The sequence below is a fragment of the Mytilus californianus genome, unplaced genomic scaffold (assembly GCF_021869535.1).
Source record: "Mytilus californianus isolate M0D057914Y unplaced genomic scaffold, xbMytCali1.0.p SCAF_10, whole genome shotgun sequence".
Classification (NCBI taxonomy): Eukaryota; Metazoa; Mollusca; class Bivalvia; order Mytilida; family Mytilidae; genus Mytilus; species Mytilus californianus.
In genome coordinates this window covers 14,535,025-14,558,552 of record NW_026262582.1, presented here as the reverse complement: position 1 = coordinate 14,558,552, position 23,528 = coordinate 14,535,025, and the positions used below count along the sequence as shown (strand labels likewise).

Sequence of the window (23,528 nt, the reverse complement as noted above, 5' to 3'; positions counted from 1 at the left end):
TGCCTACCCTTCCGGAGCACCTGAGATCACCCCCAGTTTTTGGTTGGGTTCGTGTTGCTCAGTCTTTAGTTTTCTATGTTGTGTTTTGTGTACTATTGTTTGTCTATTTGTCTTTTTTTATTTTTTAGCCATGGCGTTGTCAGTTTATTTTCAACTTATGAGCTTGAATGTGCCTTCGGTATCGTTCGCTCCTCTCTTGAAATAGATCCACATTGGTATCACAATAATATTATATAGTAAGTTTATTTGGATTCATGAAACAACTGTATAAAGTGCGGGTACCCAAATTGCACCTATTTTGACAGTTTTTTCACCTACTTTTATTTATGATCCAGACAAAAGTTTCCATGCTGTGATTATTTTGTATACGTATCCTTATTTACTATATAGTTCCACCAATTTAATTTTGAATCCATAGTGTTAGCTCACCCAAGGTACTGAAGAGCTTTAGACCGGACTAGTTCTGTCTTTAAATTTATTATCTATCTACACTCATAGACGCCTTTCAAGGATAAAACAGAAAAAAAAGCTTGTTATTTAAACCTCTGTATAATGGATAGCGTCCTAAGAAGGACATGTTTTTGTTTTGATTCCATATTTGTCCTTTATATACAGGTTAATTGTCCTTCACATACAGGTTAATTGTCCTTTATATACAGGTTAATTGTGTAACAATACTTTTATACACTGTGCAAAAATGAAGTTGAATAATGTTTCCCGTAAAAAGACATTTTCATTCATCAGTTGTCGTGTCAGCTTTTTTTGTCTTTTTGTTGGTGTGTCATGATCATTCACAAATCACAGCCAGATTTTTTTTGTTATTTTGTGGGTGTGTCATGATCATTCGCAAATTACAGCCTTTTTTAGTTCTCTAGTTGAGCTGAATATTTTTTTTCATTGTCTGTCAGGAGGGAGTTTCCTTAGTGATTTGGGTTTCCACATCGTCTCTGTCTATCACCATATCAGATGGAATTTTTGTTTCAATTTGGTGGTCTGTTAATTGTTGTGATTCTTGTATCAAAGTACAGAATGGACACAGAATTACAGCAAGGATATCCTTTGGAATAGATCCAGAAATGTTATATTTAATTCGAATTTGTCTCCGTAGATTAACAGCTAACACTACATTCATTGGTGGTATAGCACACAACAAACCTAAAACAAATATAGCAAAATACTTTTTAAATATGAAAAACAAACATAAAACATACCAATTGAACATTCAAAATTAGTTGAAGAAAGACAGATAACACCATGGCAAAAAGAAGAAAAAAAAAGATAACTAAGCACCAGTCCACAAAACACTACAGAGAACATTTAATATTGGGGAACATGATATTTTATAGTGTGTCTTTCTATGTTGTAATGTTACACTACTATTTCAGGTAAGGGTGGAGGTTGGCGTCTGTTAAAACGTTTTAACACGCTGAATTTGTTTGCACCTGTCCTAAGTCAGGAACCTGTTTCAGTGGTTGTCGTTTGTTGATGTGGTTCTTAAGAGTATCTCGTTTCTCGTTTTTTATATAGATTGTGCCGTTGGTTTTGTTTTCCTGTTTGAATTGTTTTACACTAGTCATTTTAGGGCCCTTTATAGCTTGCTGTTCGGCGTGAGCCAAGACTCCGTTTTGAAGGCCGTACTTTGACCTATAATTGTTTACTTTTTACACATTGTGACTTGGATGGAGAGTTGTCTTATTGGCACTCATACATTGTACCACATCTTCTTATCTCTATGAAATATATTTACAGTAAAGCAGGATTTTCCAATCGCTTAGCTCCTATGATAAACACGCACACACTAAAAATCAGGATGTTAAGTTGAACAATTATTTAAGTTTAATTGAACAGAATTAGTTTGAAACAATTTGACAGTATCCCATAGAAGGTCTGATACCTACAAAGTTTCTCCGCTTAAAACCATTTACATGAGGAGATGTTGCTAACACTTACTAACCATTTATTCCAAAAACTTCGCAGATAACAACATTTATAGGAGTTATTGCCCTTGAATTACTATTTTTATCCCTTATTTGCAATTTTGCAGCAGCTATAGTTGATAGAAGGTAACTGTAAATAGCATATAGGATAATCAAAATCTACAAATAAGCCAACATGGCTGAAATAAGCAGTCGACTCCTTTTTCAAAATTTTAAAATTTCAAAAATGACAGGATGTATCTTCCCCGAAAATTGGGGGAAAATCTGTTGTGGAGTTATTGTTTTTGAAATATCAGTTGTTTGACTGTTATTTTATAAAAAAGGAGCCAAGTGAAATGTGTAAATTTCAAAAATTATAAACACTACAAGATCAATTAACAATGAAAATTCTGTAAACCTATTTTTGAGTTATTGCCCCCTGAAATATACATTTTTTTCACTTTTTCGAAGCATGACAAGATCTATCTACCCTGAAAATTTGTTAACCCGCTAAGTTATTGACCCTGAAATGTATTGAATTTATTGTTTTTAAGTTTTGGCTGTTATCTAAAATTAATATTAGCTAGCCATAAACATGTAAATTGCAAATATGATCAGCAACACAAAAAGTTACTATAATAGAAAATATATTTGTAAATAAAAGTTCTAAAGTGAGCGATATAGACACAGGTGTGCTTCTTGTTTGCTTTTTTGACGAAAAGTTACGTACATAAAGAAAGTTTTTTACCTGTAATTAGCAAACATTTTCAGAAAAACAAGTTAACGACATTGTTAGGAAAAAATAATTGCCCTTAAATGACGATTTTTACCAATTTTTGGCATTTTTTTTATAAGATATTGTAGATAGAAAGAAACTATATTCAGCTAAAATGATCAGCAAGACGATATTCACAAATAGGTCTAAATGCCTAAAATTGTCAGTCGACTCTTTAGAGGAGTTATTGTCCTTTAATGCCGAATTTTGCCCATTTTTTTGCATTTTTGACAAAAACTATGGAAGATAAAGTAAAAACTGAGAACAGCAAAAATGATCAACAAAACAAGACCAAAAAAAAAGAAAGATAATTTAATCAGGAATTACATTCTAGTCTAAAATATTGGATAATGTCCTTTGTTGAAGATGCACATAGATGCAAATGAGTGACACAGACTCTGTATGCACTTACTCTAAAAGTAATCAAATTGTCAGTTAACTCGACATAGGAAGTATGAATAATTATTTTGACTAATTTTACATAATTTCCTAAAAAGCTATAATAAATAAACTGAAACATTGAATAGCAAAAATGATCTGCAATACACAAATGAAAGTGTTAATTGACTCCTCACAGGGGTTGTTGCTTGCCCCTAAATCACAATTCGAACCCCTATTTTTCATTTTTGCTTAATATTTTTAAAACTATAATGGATATACAGAAACCTTGGGCCTGTTTATCGAAGCTGTCCTAGGATCTGTCCTAAGACCTATCTTAAGAAAAAAGTTTGAATAATTTTAGGACCGACTTACGACATGTCTCAGCATGCACATCGAAGCTATCTCAGGACTATCTTAGCTAGGATGTCCTAACTTCTGTCCTAAGTGTTAGCGTAAAGGAAAATAGGATATTAACAATAAAAAATGCATCGAATTTCACCAGTAGTAATAATTATAAGATTGAAAATTAGAAATATTATTACTATTATTAAAATATAGATAATAAATGATATTTCTATTATGTACATTCAAACTTAATGAAACAAAAGCAAAAACACAATAAAAATGTAACAACGTTTTATATAATAATTGAACAAATTATTTGTAGATAGTGACACCAGAGACATATAATACATTATATGTCTCTGGTGACACTTAACAAAATATAATCGGTAACACTCATTATATATTTTTGAGTGAGTTTAATTCGAAGTGTCACGGTTTTATAATTGACAGAGTTCAAAGGAAAAACTCGTGCATCTTTCATATATATATGGAGTACATAAAATATTTCTTTACGGATCACAGGCGCTTTGGGAATGCACCCCCTTTTTCTGAATTTTTTTTTTATGTTTTAACTTTTTTTCAAAGTTAATAATCATTTTTATGTTAACCTATGTTCATTTATTTAATGTGATTTATTTATATATGATGCCACTCTACTCTTATTTCCCACGTGGAAAATAAAAATAGAGCGACATCATTGACATACTACTGTTATCGTAATATCTTTTGGATATTAAGAGCAAGAAAACATTGAATAAGTGAAAATATGTAAAAATATTAAAGAATATTTACTTAGTAAAAATCAAAATACACAAAATAAAATATTTAGAAAAAGGGGGTCATTCTCTAAGCGCCTGTCTTACGGACGTGATAATCTATACTTGCATGCGTATAATATCAATGTCTCCCAAATGGTCCATAAGTGGTCTTTTGCTAAAAAAAATTATTTATACTGCTTCTTAAATAAACATCTATAGGTGGAGGTCGTATTTGTTTACAAATTAACCATCATAGAATATATCCTTAAGATAGGACCATCCAAAGACCATCTTAAGACTCCTAAATAGGTGTCCTAAAGTTAGGACGATTCCTATGACTTTTCCTACGTTACGACATATTTGATAAACTCACCTAGGAAAAAGATACTTCCTGAGATGATCTTAGGACCTGTCCTAGTCCTAAGAGCGCTTCGATAAACAGGCCCCTGGTCCAGCAGGACAAGAGATAAACAGGCCCCTGGTCCAGCAGGACAAGAGATAAACAGGCCCCGGGTCCAGCAGGACAAGAGATAAACAGGCCCCTGGTCCAGCAGGACAAGAGATAAACAGGCCCCGGGTCCAGCAGGACAAGAGATAAACAGTCCCCGGGTCCAGCAGGACAAGAGATAAACAGGCCCCGGGTCCAGCAGGACAAGAGATAAACAGGCTCCTGGTCCAGCAGGACAAGATTTTGACCCAAACAACGCAAATATTTTTTTTGCCTTTTATCAAATTTATAAAAATATACCAGTGATACATGTACAGCCTCTATTTTAAAGTTTAACTATACAATTTTCATGAACATGTTTATTATATTGTTTCATCACTCTAAAATTGATTATGGTTATTTACAGAGCTTTGTACTTTATGCCCTTAACGACTGACAGCTTTAAAGCTAAAGTATTACAGAGCTTTGGATCTTAAGCTAACAGCTTTAAACATTAAGTACTGACAGATGTTTGGACCTAAAGTACTGACAGCTTTGAACCTTAAATACTGATCGGACACAGCTTGGAATATTAGGTATCGCTAGATCTTTAAACCTTGAGTATTGATAGTGCTTTGGACTTTTAATACTGACAGCTTTAAACCTTAAATAATGACAGAACTGTTGACCTAAAGAACTGACAGAGCTTTGAAACTTAAGTACTGACAGTTTTGAAACCTAGGTACTGACAGAGCTTTCGGCCTTAATTACGGAGAGCTTTGGACCATAAGAACTGAAATAGCTTTGAATCTTATGTACTGACAGAGCTTTGGATGTTAAGTACTGATAGAGCTGTGGACCTTAAATACTGACAGCATTTGACCTTAAACACTGAGAGCTTACACTACAAAAGTCAAAAAGTCTGAAAAGACCAGTTTTTGTCTGAATTTGCATGAATTTTTACTCGACATTCTTAATTTGCCTGAATAATTTTTAAAAATTCTTGACATAGTATGAATTTGTCTAATAAGGTTCTTGATTTTTCTTGACAAGTGTCTTGACAGTATGAACATTGTCTTAAAATTTCTCGACACTTCCTGTATCATCTGATAAGAGTCTGGATTAGTCTCGACCAATTATTGACTGTCTTAAATTTGTCTCGATCTGTCTTGACATATTCTTGACATTCTTAATAATGTCTGAATATGTCTCGACATATTCTTGACATTCTAAATAATGTCTGAATATGTCTCGACACATTCTTGACAGTCTTAAATATGTCTTGACACTATCTCAACAGTATAAATTTTGCCTGAAATGCGAACAGACTTATTCTGCACTGTTTATGACATTCTATTGATGTTATATACTCCTTTTTATTATGCCTAAACTAAACTTTGAAGAATCAAGAATTAATTTGGTATAGTAAGATACCCTTTTGGTGCAACTAAGTTAAAATACCCTGAATAATCCCCCATGTAGTTTAATTTTGATTTATTTTTATTAAACTTTTAAGTAATTGTTTTCACTTGGAATATAAGTCGAAGGTATTGACAAACAGCATTTAGATTTTTGCCGTTCGCAAAACTGCCAGTCAAATTTGCTTTACTAAAATAGGTGTCTTGTGTCTCTTTTGGACCCCACAATTCATTTTTTAGGTTTGTGTGGCTAAAAAAAGAGGGGGGGAGGCTTTCGTTTAGGTCAAAGAATTTGTTCCCATCTTGATTCAAAAACCTTATTCATTTTTTAGAACAACCCAAAAAATTTTTTTTTCAAATTTGAGTGTTGAATTTTACAATTTTTTATCAAAAATAAATATTTGTGATAACTCCTTCCTGAAAAGAAAAAAATGTTTAGATCTATATTATGCATGTCTGTTTGAGAACCATTTCATAAGACCGATGATTTCTATAGAAATCATTGATGGGACCCATTATAAATACATTTTTTTTATTATTCCTGGAGTAGATAATAATTTTCTTTTAATCTTTGGGAATTATTCAATTTGTTTTTATGTTAAAATAATTAACTTCATAATTTTGATGAAGAGAATCCATTTCAATTCAATTTTTTTTCATCAAAATGATGATTTTCATTTTCATCTATCAACAAACTTTTTAAATTGTAGTGGCATGGTCGGTCAACTGATAAGTTGTATGGCTGATTACAGGTAAAGCAATAACTTCTATTTGACAGTTGCGTGTACTCTTGGGTGTGGAATACCTTAATTTTATGGGGGAACATCCTGTCCATGTGTAATACTTCATATATTCCAACAGATGACATTACACAAATTTTTCTTCTGTTAAATGAATGATTTGTATATCATCATAATTTGCTATTTATATAAACCACATTTTGGTATAATAATTATTTACCATATCAACATTGAATATTATGAATGTAGAATGAAATATGTCTACAGTATGATTGGTTTGAATCATTTAATTTATAAGATTTAGGAATCAAAATTTGTAATTATTTAAAAACCCACATTGAAATTGTTTTATATCAACACACCCACATTTGAATTATTTTATACTTTAGATTTCATAGCAATATTTGCATTTGTAAAAATATTTATATACCCAAATTTTCAATTATTTTACATGCCCAACTTTTATTTTTGTTGTAAAGAAGTGTAACTTGAAACAACAGTATATCATATAAAGAGAAATAAAGATTACAGTTATATCATGAATATTGGTCATGACTTGTAAAACTCAGAACTGTCAAGTAAATTTAAGACACGATTCAAAATGTTCAGAATATGTCAAGCCATACTGAGAAAAAATAAGAATGTCGAGAATATGTCGAGAAATTTCAAGACAGATGAGTGTTCAAATGTCAAGAATTTGTCAAGAAATTTTAAGACCATATTCAGAATGTCGAGAATATGTCGAGTAAATTTCATACAAATTTAATATAAATGAGAATTTGTCAAGAAAAATTAAGACACAAGTCATACTTTTGGAGAATGTCGAGTAAAAGTTCATGCAAATTAAGACAAAAACTGGTCTTTTCAGACTTTTAGACTTTTGTAGTGTTAAGTCTGAATAACGGACATCTTTCGACCTCAAATAATAACAAAGCGTTGGAACTAAAGTACTGTCAAGTTTGAACCTTAAGTACTGACAGAGCTTAAGATCTTAAATTATGAGATAATTGGATCTAACGTACTGACAGAGCGTTGAACTTAAAGTACTTTAAGACAAAGCTTGTTTACCTTAAGATCTGTAAAAACTTTAAACCTTAAATCTTGATAGACATTTGAAGCATAATACTGAAGAGCTTTAGACCTCAAGTACTGACAGAGCATTGAACCTTAAGTATTGACAGAGCTATGAACCTCAATGATATAGCTTTGAACATTAAATAACGAAATAGAAATTTACTGAACCTGGGTACTATAAACCTTCAGTGTTCGACTTTAAATAATAAGTACTAAAAGAACTTTACTAGACCTTAAGTACCGACAGAGTTTACGACGGACGTCGTTAAATGTGGCATGGTTAAATTAGTTTTGTTTTTAGATCTCAACTCTTTCCCCTTGTATTTGTTTTACACATAAGTCATAGTTAGATAAAAATCTAAGGAAACCTAATTGAAATATGAATGGTTAGCCCTGATATGTTTAATATATGTTTTTCGGGATCTTCACAGGGAATATAGGCTCATATTCCCTCTCAGTGTTTTATATCCCTGAGTCGCCAGGCGAAGGGGATATAGGGCATTGACAGGGAATATGAGCCCATATCCCCTGTGAATCCAGAATAACAATTATATTATACTGGAGTGTCCTGATTTCAACATTATATACCATTCTGATCTTTGTTTTGTTCACAGGGAATATCCCCTGGCAAGGCAACCAATCAAATTGTATTATTAACCCAGATATTTCCCTCCAGTAGAATATAAATATATATCTGATGTTGTGCTTGATGTTTATATGTATTTATTTCTGTGTTTGAAAACACTGAGATGAAAGGACCGAAGAATGAAGAATAATTGCACAATCCATGCAAAGTTGTATGCATTCAAAGTAAGTGTTCGAAGGTTCAAGAAGGAAAAGCAAGATGGTGTCAATAAAAAGCATTTTGCATCATAATACATAAAGACTATTCAAACGTTATCAATCTGTTCCTTTATACAGGTTTTGAATATCATATAGCCTTCCAATTTTTCATTTTTGTTTCATTTTGTCAACAGGGTATATGTATCAAAGAGATAGTAAAACACATACATAGCCTACCATTATAGATCTGAGTTATGCCGCTTTGCCCGACGCATATCACTTTAGAAAATCACACAATTTTTTTTTATTTTCGCCGCCTCAAAATATCTTGACAAAACTAAGATGAATGTTAGAAAATGTTACAATATTTCTCCAGAAGGATGCTTCTCTTTGCAGCATAGGAAAACTTCAAAAATTTAAACCAATCACGCGCAAATGTAAAAAAAGTTGAGGACAATTTTCTATTGGAATAACCATGAGTAACACAACGGGTGCCACATGTGGAGCAGGATCTGCTTACCCTTTTTTATGAAGTTCGTGTTTCTCAAGCATTAGTTTAATGTAGTGTTTTATACTTTTATTGTATTTTTGATTTTTGGTATGATCATGTCACTCTTCGACTCATGAGTGTTGTTTCTCCGTTTGGTATATACAGCCTAGCTTGAATCGCAATACACAGCAAATGATCAGTCAATCTTCGACTCATGAGTGTTGTTTCTCCGTTTGGTATCTTCAGCCTAGTTTGGATCACAATACACAGCAAATGATCAGTCAATCTTCGACTCATGAGTGTTGTTTCTTCGTTTGGTATCTTCAGCCTAGTTTGGATCACAATACACAGCAAATGATCAGTCACTCTTCGACTCATGAGTGTTGTTTCTCCGTTTTGTATCTAAACAACGGTTTTAGTCTAGCTTGAATCGCAATACACAGCAAATAATCAGTCACTCTTCGACTCATGAGTGTTGTTTCTCCGTTTGGTATCTACAGCCTAGCTTGGATCGCAATACACAGCAAATGATCAGTCAATCTTCGACTCATGAGTGTTGTTTCTTCGTTTGGTATCTTCAGCCTAGTTTGGATCACAATACACAGCAAATGATTAGTCAATCTTCGACTCATGAGTGTTGTTTCTCCGTTTGGTATCTACAGCCTAGGTTGAATCGCAATACACAGCAAATGATCAGTTTAGATTTTTAATAAGAAAAAAAGCAATTTTCGATGCAGGAATGTAATTCATTTGTGAAACTTTTTATCTAAATATGGAAAATTATTTGACTGTTAATTATCTAATGGATTATACAAATATAAAATACATGTATGTTTTATTGTTTTTTTTTTTTTTTTTTTTTTTTAAATTTTGCTCTATAAAGGGAGATAACGCAGATAGTTTTATTTTACAAAAGATAAATTTATCTTTTATGTTACCTAGGAGAAATAAAGTAAACTGATCCCTTTTTTTTTATTTTGTTCTGTTATCAGCCAATTATTGTACAAATAACAGGTACACACACAAATGTTTGCTTTATTTGTACTACTCCGCTTCCATATTGAGTAAATAGTAATGAGAAGATTTCTTTTTGTGTGACATCATTTTGAGATCCTCCTCGCAGTCGGCGTTTAACTGTTTAAACTATGTCAATTTCTTTGAAAAATCAGAGATATCTATTTGGATTTAAAAAACTAAACCAGTGACGGGTGTAAATTGCAGGATGAAAACAATGCATGTAAATTGTCGGAAATAAACAAATTATTTGTACTCACTACGAAACAAGAGAGAAGCTCGGCGAGCCTCGCTTTTCGACCTGTTTCTAAAGCTTGTGCAAATAGATTTGATATTTTCCGACAATGTACATATCAATATATATATGAAAATATTTTGTGAGAGCTATTATCTTATAACAAAAAAAATCTTTCCTTTCACACAAAGCTTTTCCCTGCATACTCCATGAGATTACTATCATATTTGTGTAACAGTGGATTCAGATAAATCCTTACAAATTGTATCAATTTTTCACATGTAGACCGAAAACAACCTGAACAAAGTCTGAACTGTACCTTTTATTTAATTTTTGAAAATAGCACCATATCAAATACATTTTTAAAAAGTATTGAAAAATTCTATTATTTTTTTGTTTATATCTCCATACTACATCGATTGTTTTTCTGACTTCCGGTTTTGTGCAACAAAGAGAAAGTTAACTGTGGCTTTATACATGTAACTGTATGATAAAGTGATCTTATTTAAAATAAAAATTTTAAAAAACTTCCTTAAGAAATTTCTGTAAAATTTACCAACCGTGTTAAGTGTTTTGAATAGTATCTATTGGCGTGTCCCGGAAACACAAGCATGCGAAAGTTGGGAGGACATATTAATGGGTTTTTAAATAGCCTTCTAAATGCTGCATATTATGATTGTTAATTTCCGGTATAATATTATTTTAAAATTGCATTTAAGATCAAAACGATGGGGTCATCACGTGCGGATATTCATTCAAACATTTAAATTGCTTTTAATATCTTCCTCAATTTTTGAATAACATTGTTTTGTTTTCACATAAGTTTTGAACGTATTCCTTTATTAGGTAGGTCCATGGTGACATGCGTGAGGGTCTGGATGGGCTTTACAGAAAAGAGAACAATGGGTAACAAAATAAAGAATAGAGAAAAATATGCCAAAAAATAAAGAAAAGGGAATTATGGGGTTTAATAATGGGGTTTTTAAATATAAAGAATAGAGAAGTATTAATAGCTTGAAAAAAGAAAGAATACAGCATTGAGGGACCCCAATGCAGACCCTCATGCGTATTCCACTAGCATACCTGCAAGGTACCAGCCAACACAAGCCAACACGATAGGTGGAGTCATGCACCGATTAATTCATATCGTAGATTTGTCAATTTGTGATGGTAATTGAATAGTTTTCGGAGAAATCACGAAAACCATCTCTGCGTATAACTGTTATACATAAGAAGGATATATGATATATTAAAGTTAACTTGTTGTTTGATAATCGTCCAGCGGCACATATTCCATGTTTCTTAAGGACAAGAGTAAAACATCGTTGTAACTATTTAAAAAGAGTTTGAAATGTCGGTGGACAAGGATAAAGGGAGACTGATTTATATGAGCTCTTATTGTTTCCAAATCCTTGTATTTCTTGTATAATTGGAATTTGCGCACTTTTGAAAAATAAAATAATGTTTAAACTAAAGGGCTGAAATTTAATAGGTTCAAATATTTAGCCAATGAATCAATAATTGCATGTAGTTTAAAACATTTGGCCAATGAATCAATAATTACATGTAGGTTAAAACATTTGACCAATGAATCAAGAATTACATTTAGTTTAAACAATTTGTTTTTTTCAAAAGTACACAAATGCAAAGAATCATAGGAATTCGGAAACGAGACAATCAACTACATTTATAGACCCATCAGATGCTAGCCAATCAACAATCGGCAATCCTCGGGTGACTCCGCTACTCTTCTTCTATCCTTAGATGAGGTACAGAATCGGCCGAGTTGTGACGAATGAGCCAATCAATATACTTTAGAATAACATTCTTCCAATGAGGTAACTATCCCCTAGAGCCACTACCAGGACATAAACTACTATAGTTCATCGTACGGCCTTCAACAATGAGCAAAACCCACAACGTATAGGAGAGAAAACAGACATTCTACATAACAATCCTGGTTGTATATATACATGTAAGGAAGTCTGGTGAAGCAGTCGTAAATTAGACTATTTATGCATAGGTAACGATCATATATCAAAAATTCTCTAGCTACATTGTAAATATAAACGGATCCCGCTAACATGTTTAACCCCGCCACATTCTGTATGTATGTGCCTGTCCCAAGTCAGGAGCCTGTAATTCAGTGGTTGTCGTTTGTTTATGTGTTACATATTTGTTTTTTGTTCATTTTTGTACATAAATTAGGCCGTTAGTTTTCTCGTTTGAATTGTTCTACATTGTCATTTCGGGGCCTTTTATAGCTGACTGTGCGGTATGGGCTTTGCTCATTGTTGAAGACCATACAGTGACCTATAGTTGTTAATTTCTGTGTCATTTGGTCTCTTGTGGAGAGTTGTCTCATTTGCAATCATACCACATCTTCTTTTTTATATCGGCATGACAAAAAAATAAACAATTAATATCAGGAAAACCAACTAACGCCCTGATTTAAACTATGTACATATGCATTAAGAGGAAGTAAAATAATAAGGAATTAATTGATCCTTACCATATAGTAAACAACTTTTATCCATCAGCTGTGCGTTCTTCCCAAACGTGTAACATGGTACTAGATAGGTCCGGATACTAAGCCCAATATTCCCAAAGCACTCAATATAACTGTACTTCCAGTCTGATGACATTTGTTGAACAGTTCTTTGACCAAATAGAAACCGAATGTCTATTGAGACATTTTTTTCTAAATTTAACCGGTTTTACAGGTGAATCAAAATATAACAATTAACAATAATTATTAAACCTTGAGATCGTTTATCATCGCTAATACTATAACACATGAATGCTCATATATCTAAATAAATTACCCAATGACCAGGTCATCACGGTGGTTAAATTGTTTGCTTGGAGGCATTAAAGTTTCATAATCATATCTACAAATAGAAGAATAACGTATACAACCTATTTACATTTCAGAGAAAGAAAATCGACCTATAAAATACTGTATACAAAAGTCGTATGAATAAATCAATAGCTCTACTATACTTAAAGTATGTATGTCATATCTAATACCAGTACTCTATATGGAAATTGAATGTGTTATTGACCATGCATGGTTGCTTGTCAATGTCCATCAGTTTATCCTATGTTGATGATGCGGTTCCCTTTTATTGTATACATTGAAATGTATAATAACAGTCTCTGACCTTCTGATGGGGGTAATTTGAACTAAGACAGAATTATTAGTAAATATAACAGATATATGGATAATTAATAAGCAGAGAAAAGATAGAAGACAGAAAAATGAATTTAATTGTTGGTCTTCAAACCGGTGGGGGGAGGGGGGAGGGATTGTCGATTGATGGATTACTGACTGTCAAGCCATATATTACATGATAATAAAGGTGAACGACAAAGCAACATGAAGATAGAGACGTTGGGGTGTGGAGATAATTCCCAATACAACAACAAAATCAGAAGAATGATGGCGTGTTAAGAATATAGATTAGCCCTAATTCAAACAGCCCTTGGACATAGTAGTGTTATATCTCCCTAGGTATAGCAATTGGTCTTATTTTCTCCTTCTGGAGTGTATAAATTTCTCTGTAAATGGAGTCCACTTGACTGTATGATGTACATGTATGAATATGCCACGAGTTAGGAACTTTCCAAGCTCTCTGAATGCTAGAACTCTAGAAACAACTTTTTCGGGGGACTGTAGGTTGCCTGTTGCATAGCCTAATTACTGCCCTATTCACCATTCCCTGATTTGTCAAAGTTTCCGATCCTCATCCCGACTTAGCCTACTTTACAGAGCCTATTAGATTTAAAGATATGTTTATGTGCGAAATATTTGCCACTGAACGTTTATAAGACAAACAACAATCAATTGTACAATTATAACAATTGTCTCATTGGTTTGAGAACTTCATTTAATATCGTTTTATACACACGTGGGCAATTTCGACACACAATGGATACCATTTGGACTCGACTCTTGATCAACTTCATATAAATTGTTCTGAACGGTTTTGCGTGAAAGTATATTGACAAACGAAAATAATTGGCGAGATAAAATATTGATACATTTTTTTGTCTTCATTTCACTTCTTGTATGAGCTCAGTACTTCTATACAAATGCCAATATATCATAAGAGAACCATAAATGAAGCTGACGATTATGAAGAAGTCGACATGCCATTAAAATTTGGAACTCCAAATAGCTTTCAAAACATCATCTCGGTTCTCGAGTTGCACAAAAGTGTTATCAAAATGTAAGTGTGTAACAGTATATCTTTATTATTATACCCTAGTACTCTATGGATCCACATTGGTATCATAGTAAGTTTATTTGGATCATAAAACAACTGTATAACATGAGGGTACCCAAATTGCACCTATTTTGACAGTTTTTTCACCTACTTTTATTTATGATCCAGACAAAAGTTTCCATGCTGTGAGTGTGTTCATTTTGTAGATGTATCATTATTTACGATATAGTTCCACCAATTTAATTTTGAATCCATATTGTATAAAGTTTGTTCTTATGTTGTGCTGTAACAACACTGTCCCAGTTAGAGAGAAGGTTGAGCTTCTACAAAATATTCTTAATCCCGTCACATTTTTTATGTGCCTATCCAAAATCAAGAGCCTTTTATTCAGTGGTTTTCGATGGTTGACACATGGTAACATTTGGGAAATTTAGACTGACGGCGATCTTAATTCCAGTCCCAGGTTTTTTTTATACTGCACATGCCCTTCCATAACCTGGAAAATTCAGCAGTTAAATCACAATTGTATAGATACGATACGATAGAGGTATTAAAAGTGGAGTGAAAACATTTGCAATGTATGTGCAATCGAGTGCGCACACAAAATAAGCATATCCTGCTGTGCATGATTCGGCATTACTTTGATTCGAATTCTGTAATGAAGGTAAATCCAGTAAAACGTTTCAGGCGCACCATATGTATAAAGTGTTAATTACATTAATTTGCAGGACTTAGTATATTGTTCTGTGTATTATCGTTTCGAGGATACATGAAATATTTGCCACTGGACGTTAATCAGCATTGTCAATTATATAAATCAATTTATTTGTGATTGTATCAATGTTCACTACTAATATCAAAGTAGTGCACGTGTCATGGTAGATCCGTGTTAATCAGCATTGTCAATTATATAATTTTGTGATGGTATCAATGTTCACTACTAATATCAAAGTGACGCTTTAATCGAAAAAGTTATAAAGGCCAAATAAAGTTTGAAGTGGAAGAGCATTGCGTATACCCAACATTCCGAAATAAATGATATAGCACTGACATTAGAGTATTTCCAAACTACTTCGGCTTTAATATTGATTCACTTATAGGGTCTTTGCATCGGAATTAAACATATTTATTCTAAAACCAGTTGTTTGCATGACACGGGTTATGTTCTTCTCATATATTTTATGACGGTATAATACTAAACCCCTAACAGGAGGGATTGTGCCTGATATTCATATGATGAAGACATAATATTTCAATCAGTTTAATTGAGGTCTGGAGCTGGCATGTCAGTAACTGCTAGTAGTCTGTTGTTATTTATGTATTATTGTCATTTTGTTTATTTTCTTTTGTTTCCTATTCTGACATCGGACTCGGACTTCTCTTAAACTGAGTTTTACTGTGCGTACTGTTGTACGTTTGTTTTTTCTACATTAGCTAGAGGTATAGGGGGAGGGTTGAGATCTCAAAAAACATGTTTAACCCCGCCGCATTTTTGCGCCTGTCCCAAGTCAGGAGCCTCTGGCCTTTGTTAGTCTTGTATCATTTTTAATTTTAGTTTCTTGTGTATAATTTGGAGTTTAGTATGACGTCCATTATCACTGAACTAGTATACATATTTGTTTAGGGGCCAGCTGAAAGACGCCTCCGGGTGCGGGAGTTTCTCGCTGCATTGAAGACCCATTGGTGGCCTTCGGCTGTTGTCTGCTCTATGGTCGGGTTGTTGTCTCTTTGACACATTCCCCATTTCCATTCTCAATTTTATACTGTACTATTTAGCACCATAATTTTACAGAGCTAGAATTTGTACATCAAATTGTAAGTACCATTTTTTTTACTAATATAGTGTGATACTAAGAAGGTACAATAAGTATATAGTACTTTTTTTCATCATAATTAGATATGAAATTTTACTGCAAGTTGTAATAATTCAAAAGTACCTGACTGGTACAAAACAGTTGTTTTGCTCAAGTGTACCACACATTGAAAGAATAACACTGTTACTTAAAACTTGAAGTACTTCAAAGTTATATTACTAAAATGGGTCTGGATATTCCTTCATTTCTGTATTTCTTATATTTTTATGTCATTTTTTTATATTCTTTGTATATTTCCCTATTATTCTCTATTCTTTATATTTTAGCATCTTATTTTTCTCTATTCTTTAGTTTTTTGTTGTGTGTTTCTCTACTTTTTGTCCATTTTCTGTAGCATTGGCCCACCATTCTCTATTTTTTGTCCATTTTCTGTAGCATTGGCCCATCATTCTCTATTCTGTACACCCTACCCAGACCCTCATACACATGTAGCTGTGTATGACATGTACTTTGCTTATTGTTGGCGACCACACGATGACCTGTAGTTGTTTGAATCCTAGCCGTTTGGTCTCTGGTTGATAGTTGTCTCATTGGCAATCATACCACATTTCCTTATTGTTGGTGGCCCTGCGATGACCTGTAGTTGTGGAAGCACATATAATAAAAGAAACAGTCAATATTTCAAATATAATATTATTTTTTTTTATATTTTATCCTCCTTGGATCAAAATCAATCTATAAATTAAAAAGTAAATTTTGTTTAATGTGGGTATATGTTTTGCAATATGAGCGTGAAATAAATCATAAAAATAATATCAGATCTTTTGTATAGCCATCTACAGAATAGTACAAAAAATATACAAATGACCATGGAGTAGATGAAAATGGTCAAGGAGACAAATACAAAGAAAATGTATAGGCGTATTTTGTTATTCTTGAATCTGTACACTTGCTTTTATTCATAATGTACAATAGTTAGTACGAGGACTGTTTGTCAAGAGTAATAACTCCTTATCATGTGTTTTATTATATAAAAGACACTTTCTGATATATGTATATTACTAGTATATTGTCTAAATATTACATTAGTCATTTAAAAAAAAACAAAAGAAATTCCATCGAATTTATAAAATTTCAGTGATTTTGCAAAATCATTTAAACAGCTAGTGATTTTACAAAATCACTAAATCTGCAAATTTAACATATATGTTTGTATATGTATTGAAAATTTCCCTTTCAACGATAACACGGAGGGGTGTTTGGTTGTGTTGGATGTATAAATACACAGTCACAATCTGATCAAGGAGGCCAAAAGCCAATACCAATGAGTTTGCATGTTGGGAGTACATGTATATATATCAAGATCTCTTCACATAAAAGGATAATTGTAACAAATCGTGCCAAGAACTTAGTTTTGGTGACCTGCCTGACTATAGACACAATTGTACGGCAAGTTATCACTTAGAAGTCACAAAAGTAAATTCAACAATTCTTTGTTAATGGTTTCTGCTTTGATGTGTGCAGCAACATTCGAACTACCAATGACTGTGCAGCATGTTTAAATTTACAAACTCACAGTTAATCAGTCTAGTTGGGATCGTTAGTCAAAAGAGTTAATAACAATTCATATTGACATTAATTTTTAGGAATACACCTTTAAGTTTTGTAGGTCGATTGTTCCCTGCTTTAACATAAAAATAAAGTACTGAGTAAAGTGAGTAAGTAAATTATTTATCATAATGGCATATGTAGATATGTACAAATTATAACGGATAATTATATACTTAGCATTAATATGATAGTTTTTGCATATGTGTAACGAACGATAAAACGATAAAAAGATTAATGCATGCCCTTTACCATATCTGCACGGGTATCATCCCTCGACCCATATCAGCACTCGACTCCCGTCTCGGGATTATATGGAAAAGGTCATGTATTGATCTGTATATAATATACGAGAGATATGAATTCACCCGGCCCAATGAACACCTTAAATAATATAAAACATATTCGATATTATTTTCACGTTCTTGCAAATAACATATTATTAATGAATGTATCTTCAACAATGTTAAAGGTCATTGTTAATAAATAGATGTTCCATGTAACTGTTACAGATAAATACCAGGTGTCGTACGATTTAATTACCAATATAGATTTTGTCTACTTATATATCATTCCCTGTCCTCCTGTTACACGTATGTAATGTATTAGAGTTTTCAAATAAAGTTCTAAAGTTCAATTGTTTTATTACTATATATATATAAAAATATTAATTTTCGCGAACCATTTAGGTCACGGAAATTCCATTTTTTGCCATCAGTAAGGAGAGTTGTACAAATTTACTATATATATATATATAAATATTAATTTTCGCGAACCATTTAGGTCACGGAAATTCCATTTTTTGCCATCAGTAAGGAGAGTTGTACAAATAATGTGAATACACAGAACCCCGATCCAATTCATCTTTTGCTAAAAATATTTATCATTTTCTGTTTTATATCTCCTAACATCATTCCATTTTTCTCTAATTTCGATTAAAATATGCCAAAACCTGCAGTAAAAATAGAAGTATGCCCCAAATAAACATTCCCCGATTGGTTGATCTACTATGGCGTCAATGTAAAGCAACGCAAGCCTCGATGTAAAGCACACGCTTCCCAAGAGTAAGGAGAGTTGTACAAATAATGTGAATTCACAGACCCCCGATCCAATTTATCTTTTGCTAAAAGTGTTCATTATTTTCTGTTTTGTATCTACCAACAACATTCCATTTTTCTATAATCCCGATTTAAACATGTCGAAACCTGCAGTAAAAATAGATGTATGCCCCAAGTAAACATTCCCCGATTGGTTGAAAAGCTGTGGCCTTGATCTAAAGCAACGCAAGCACACGCAAAAATTTCCGTTGATATGTTGAACTTCGACCCCGGGATTCAGCCGATTCACATAGAGATTTTCTTGCGCTCAAATGTTATATAAGTTTCTAGCATGTTGTTCACTAACTCAGTAATATTTTTTACCAATTTGCATGAAACTCTGGTGAATTGATTATATCTACTGACGTGAGCTCCCTTTTAGATTTTAAGAATTTTATAATATACATTTTCAAAATGTGAGGTTTTATTCATTAAAAAAGGGGGATTTTCATGTTAACGCCCATTAACTCTAAAAATGCTTTGTTCACTAACTCTTCAACGCTTTCACCAATTTGCATGAAACTGTTGTGAATTGATTATTTTATAAATTTTAGGTTTCCCGTTTCAGAGTTATATGGGATTATATTCTGACATGTATTAATGTGAGCTCCCTTTAGATTGTTTTGGAATTTTAGAATTTACATTATCCAGTTACAATGTAAGGGGTTTTATTCATTCAAAAAGGGGGATTTCCATGTTTTCGGACATAACTCAAAAATGCTTTAAGCAGTTGTCATTTGTCATGAAACTTTGGTTAACTGTTTATATATATCTATTGATGCAAGCTCCCTTTCAATTTAATAAATTGTTAAATTTTATTCATATAAAAGGATGGCTTTCCCAGTTTGCAGATCAAATTCAAAAGTTTGTACTTGCACTTCTCTGGCATGTTTCAGTAAATGTGTAAATTATAACTGACATAACTAACTTTGACAATGACCACATATTTTTAAGTTCAATGTACATGAAATATACAAGGTAATGCATGTAGACTCGATACTGCTGCAAGGTTATACAGGGTTGTCAATGAAAAAAAAAAAATTTGTTTCCCAACTTAGTGTTTCCTTCAGAAGGTTTTGGTGTGGTATGACACCCTGTCCTTTTTATACGCCCGTTTGCAGGACGTACTATGGTATACCGTTGTCCGTCTGTCTGTCCGTCGTCAACTTGTCGGACATTAACTCAAAACCGCTTTAACTAATTTGCATAAAACTTTGGTGAATTGTTTATATCTATTGACATGAGCTCCCTTTCGTTTTTTATAAATTTTAGATTTTACGTTTCTGACTAAAATTAGGTGGAGGTATGTTCTTATTTCTGACACAGGGGTACTCAACCTATATCAATTTGTGCATGAAGCGATTGATAGTTGCTAGATACTGAATAATTTTACCACAAATTTGTGAAAGTTTTAACCAGTGTATATACTTAAAATATGTCAATAAAGTTCATGTCTTTTTCAGGACTTCGGATCCAACCATGTAGTATGGCATGTTTGTGGGATATGGTTTTGACCAGTAGGATGTTCATGAAGGACCTGTAGTACAAAGTATATCACTGGATTGAGCTCATTGTCTAAGTGTATTATTAAAGTGCTTTGCTTTGAGCTCAGTTCATTGTTATGCAATTCTATGTACAATGTAAGTAATAGGGAGATAAAAGCATTTTATTTAGATTTGAACCAAACATTTTTTGTCCATTAGCCAAACTAAAAAACAAAAGCACAAATTCACCAAACAATGCTACTGGCGCTACTAGCAATATGATGCTAGGTTATTTTGTTACACTTTATTTTTATGCCCCCGCCGTAGCGGAGGGGGCATTACGTACATACGTCCCAATATTGGTTTCCGTTCTCTAACTTTATTTTGCCTCAACCAAATGTTATGAAACTTATACACAATGCTTATTACCACAAAACACAGATCTAGTTTGAATTTTGGTAGCGTCACTTTTACCGTTCTAGAGTTATGCCCCTTTACAAATGGAAAAATTATAAACAACCGTTCTAGAGTTATGCATGTTTACAAATAGAAAAATTGCTGAATTTTGAGTTTCTGTTCTCTACTTAAGTTAGCCTCAACCAAATGTTATGAGACTTACACACAATGCTTATTACCACAAAACTCAGATCAAGTTCAAATTTGGGTAGCGTCACTTTTACCGTTCTTCAGTTATGTCCCTGTATAACTATATGATATGCAAGCGGGGGCATCATCTGTGTCCACATGTGGACACTATCCACATTTGTTTACGTCTGTACTGCCTACTGGTGACTCAGTCCTGAGTGTAAATGGTCATTCAGTATGTTAAGAAAAAGATCAAAATTTATAAGGCCTATCTGGCCTAATTGATTTCTAAAATATATTTCATTGTACATGTTCAACATTTATCATTCATTTGTTTATTTCTTAATTTGTGTGAATTAACAGTAAATGCTAATTACTACACTTTCATACCATAACAAAACTGCCTTACTGTATTGGTATCACTTATATTTGTATCCATATAACAAAAAAAAACTGAAAAGAGAATACTTTTGCAATAGCTTTTTCATATTGAATACTAAAACTTTTTAGATATTTAGACATATTAAGTAGATGTTCATAATATCCACTTGACATTTTATCATATGACTTCTGTAGTTAGTTATGAGTCGTTGAAGCATGCTCACAAAGGTTCATTTGTTGCTATCATTTCATACTTTTCAAAACTTTTTTTTGCTTTGACCAGCTTTGGAGGAGATATTTTCAAAGAATTAATAAAAAATAACACAGATATTCACTTTCTAGCTCATCTAGCCCCAATCATCATGTCAGGCATTGTCATTACAAATAAACATTAAATGTCTTCTAAACTAAGAAATAATTTCCACATTTAACTGAAATCTTTTACTTATGATACTGACAATCCCTCACAAAGTAATATAAATAGAACCATACAAATAGTAAGCAAATACATGTTCTCAGATACCATCTCCCATATAAAAAAATCACATTAAGAAAAAAATGAACCTATTATGTGTTCCTCTCCTAGCTACAAAATGAATCCAAAATCAAAGATGTGGAACATATATATTCTATCATAATCATTTGGTAATTAATGCAATTAGTATCTCTTCCATGCCCGTGTTGAACATAAAAAACTAAATATTACATAAACAACACCCCTAATGCTCATGTTAGTTGTCATTGTGCAACACAGTTAATACATAGAAAACATAAAACATAGAACTCCTTTTGTCATATAAAACACTGTCAAACATCCAATCATACTATCCACACTGATCTGTGTCCACACTTGTATATTAAAAAAAAATATAATGTTTGCAATTATCCGGCCGACCCTTTTTTTATGATCCCAACATACTAATCTTTACGGTCCATTTTGATAACTCCAAAATCTGGATCCATTTTGTCTGTTTTATTATCAAATATTCAATGACAACTTTCAGTTGGTGTATAATAAGAACAGTGGGCAGATTTACAGAAGGATAGCAGAACCAAAACAGTAATCAATACTAGGAATATTTTCCGAAAGACAAACTGCAAAGTATACCAAGCTTCAATTTTGACTTGAATTCAGATTTACACGTTTTGTTTGTCAAATAAAATATAGAAAATAAGAAAAAAACGTAAAAAAAGGATCACCAAGTAGTTAACGGGAAAAACACATATGGATTTCAAGTTTTCTTTTTTCCTTTGTTTTTTTTTTTGTGTGTGTATATTTTGGTGATGTTTCGTTGTTGTTGGTGCTGATTTGCCTAACCAAAAAGCATTTTCTATTACATGTATTTAAAAAATAAAATAAAAAGAAAGTAATGGATGAACGACGGTAAATATATAGAAAATACACCCACACAAAATATAAAGTTGCTTGTTGAGTGTATTTTTATGCTTGATTATAACTTAGTATTTAAAAATCTTTTCAATCTATCAATCAAATATTTTGATATTTATTATAATTACCGTCCTTTAAATTTTTAGAATTCATACTGACAATATTTCTTCTATTTTCAATGCATGAGGAACTAGATTTTGTGGGTGTTCATTTATGCGCTGTTTAATTGTTTATGTAATTTGTCTCTATTTTTCCCTCCATAATTCTCTATTCTTCTTTTATTCAAGCACCTCATTATTATCTTTTCTTGTTTGTGTCGATTATTCTCTGTAATGTAAACCCCTCCAATACCCCTATACATCTGAACAGAGATCGGATATAAGTTAAATATAAACATAAATCAAAATCAAAACGGGCCGCAATACACCTGTGTACTAAACATATTTACATACTAACTTTAAATTAAATTGAATAACAATTAATCTGCTAATAAGCTATACCAAATTCAATAAAATTCTTCGATTTATCTTTTTCAGATTGTAACATGTTGACCCTACACTATTGTTATCTAATATTCATGTGAT

General features: G+C 32.5%; 1 long non-coding RNA gene across 1 annotated transcript; it reads right to left on the bottom strand.

The window, feature by feature from the left end:
- Positions 1-458: 458 nt before the first annotated feature.
- On the bottom strand, positions 459-12,996 carry LOC127717668 (uncharacterized). Its single transcript, XR_007989289.1, has 2 exons — positions 12,869-12,996; positions 459-1,155 (listed from the first exon to the last, which is right to left on the bottom strand). It is a non-coding gene; the product is annotated as an uncharacterized LOC127717668 (long non-coding RNA).
- Positions 12,997-23,528: the final 10,532 nt, after the last annotated feature.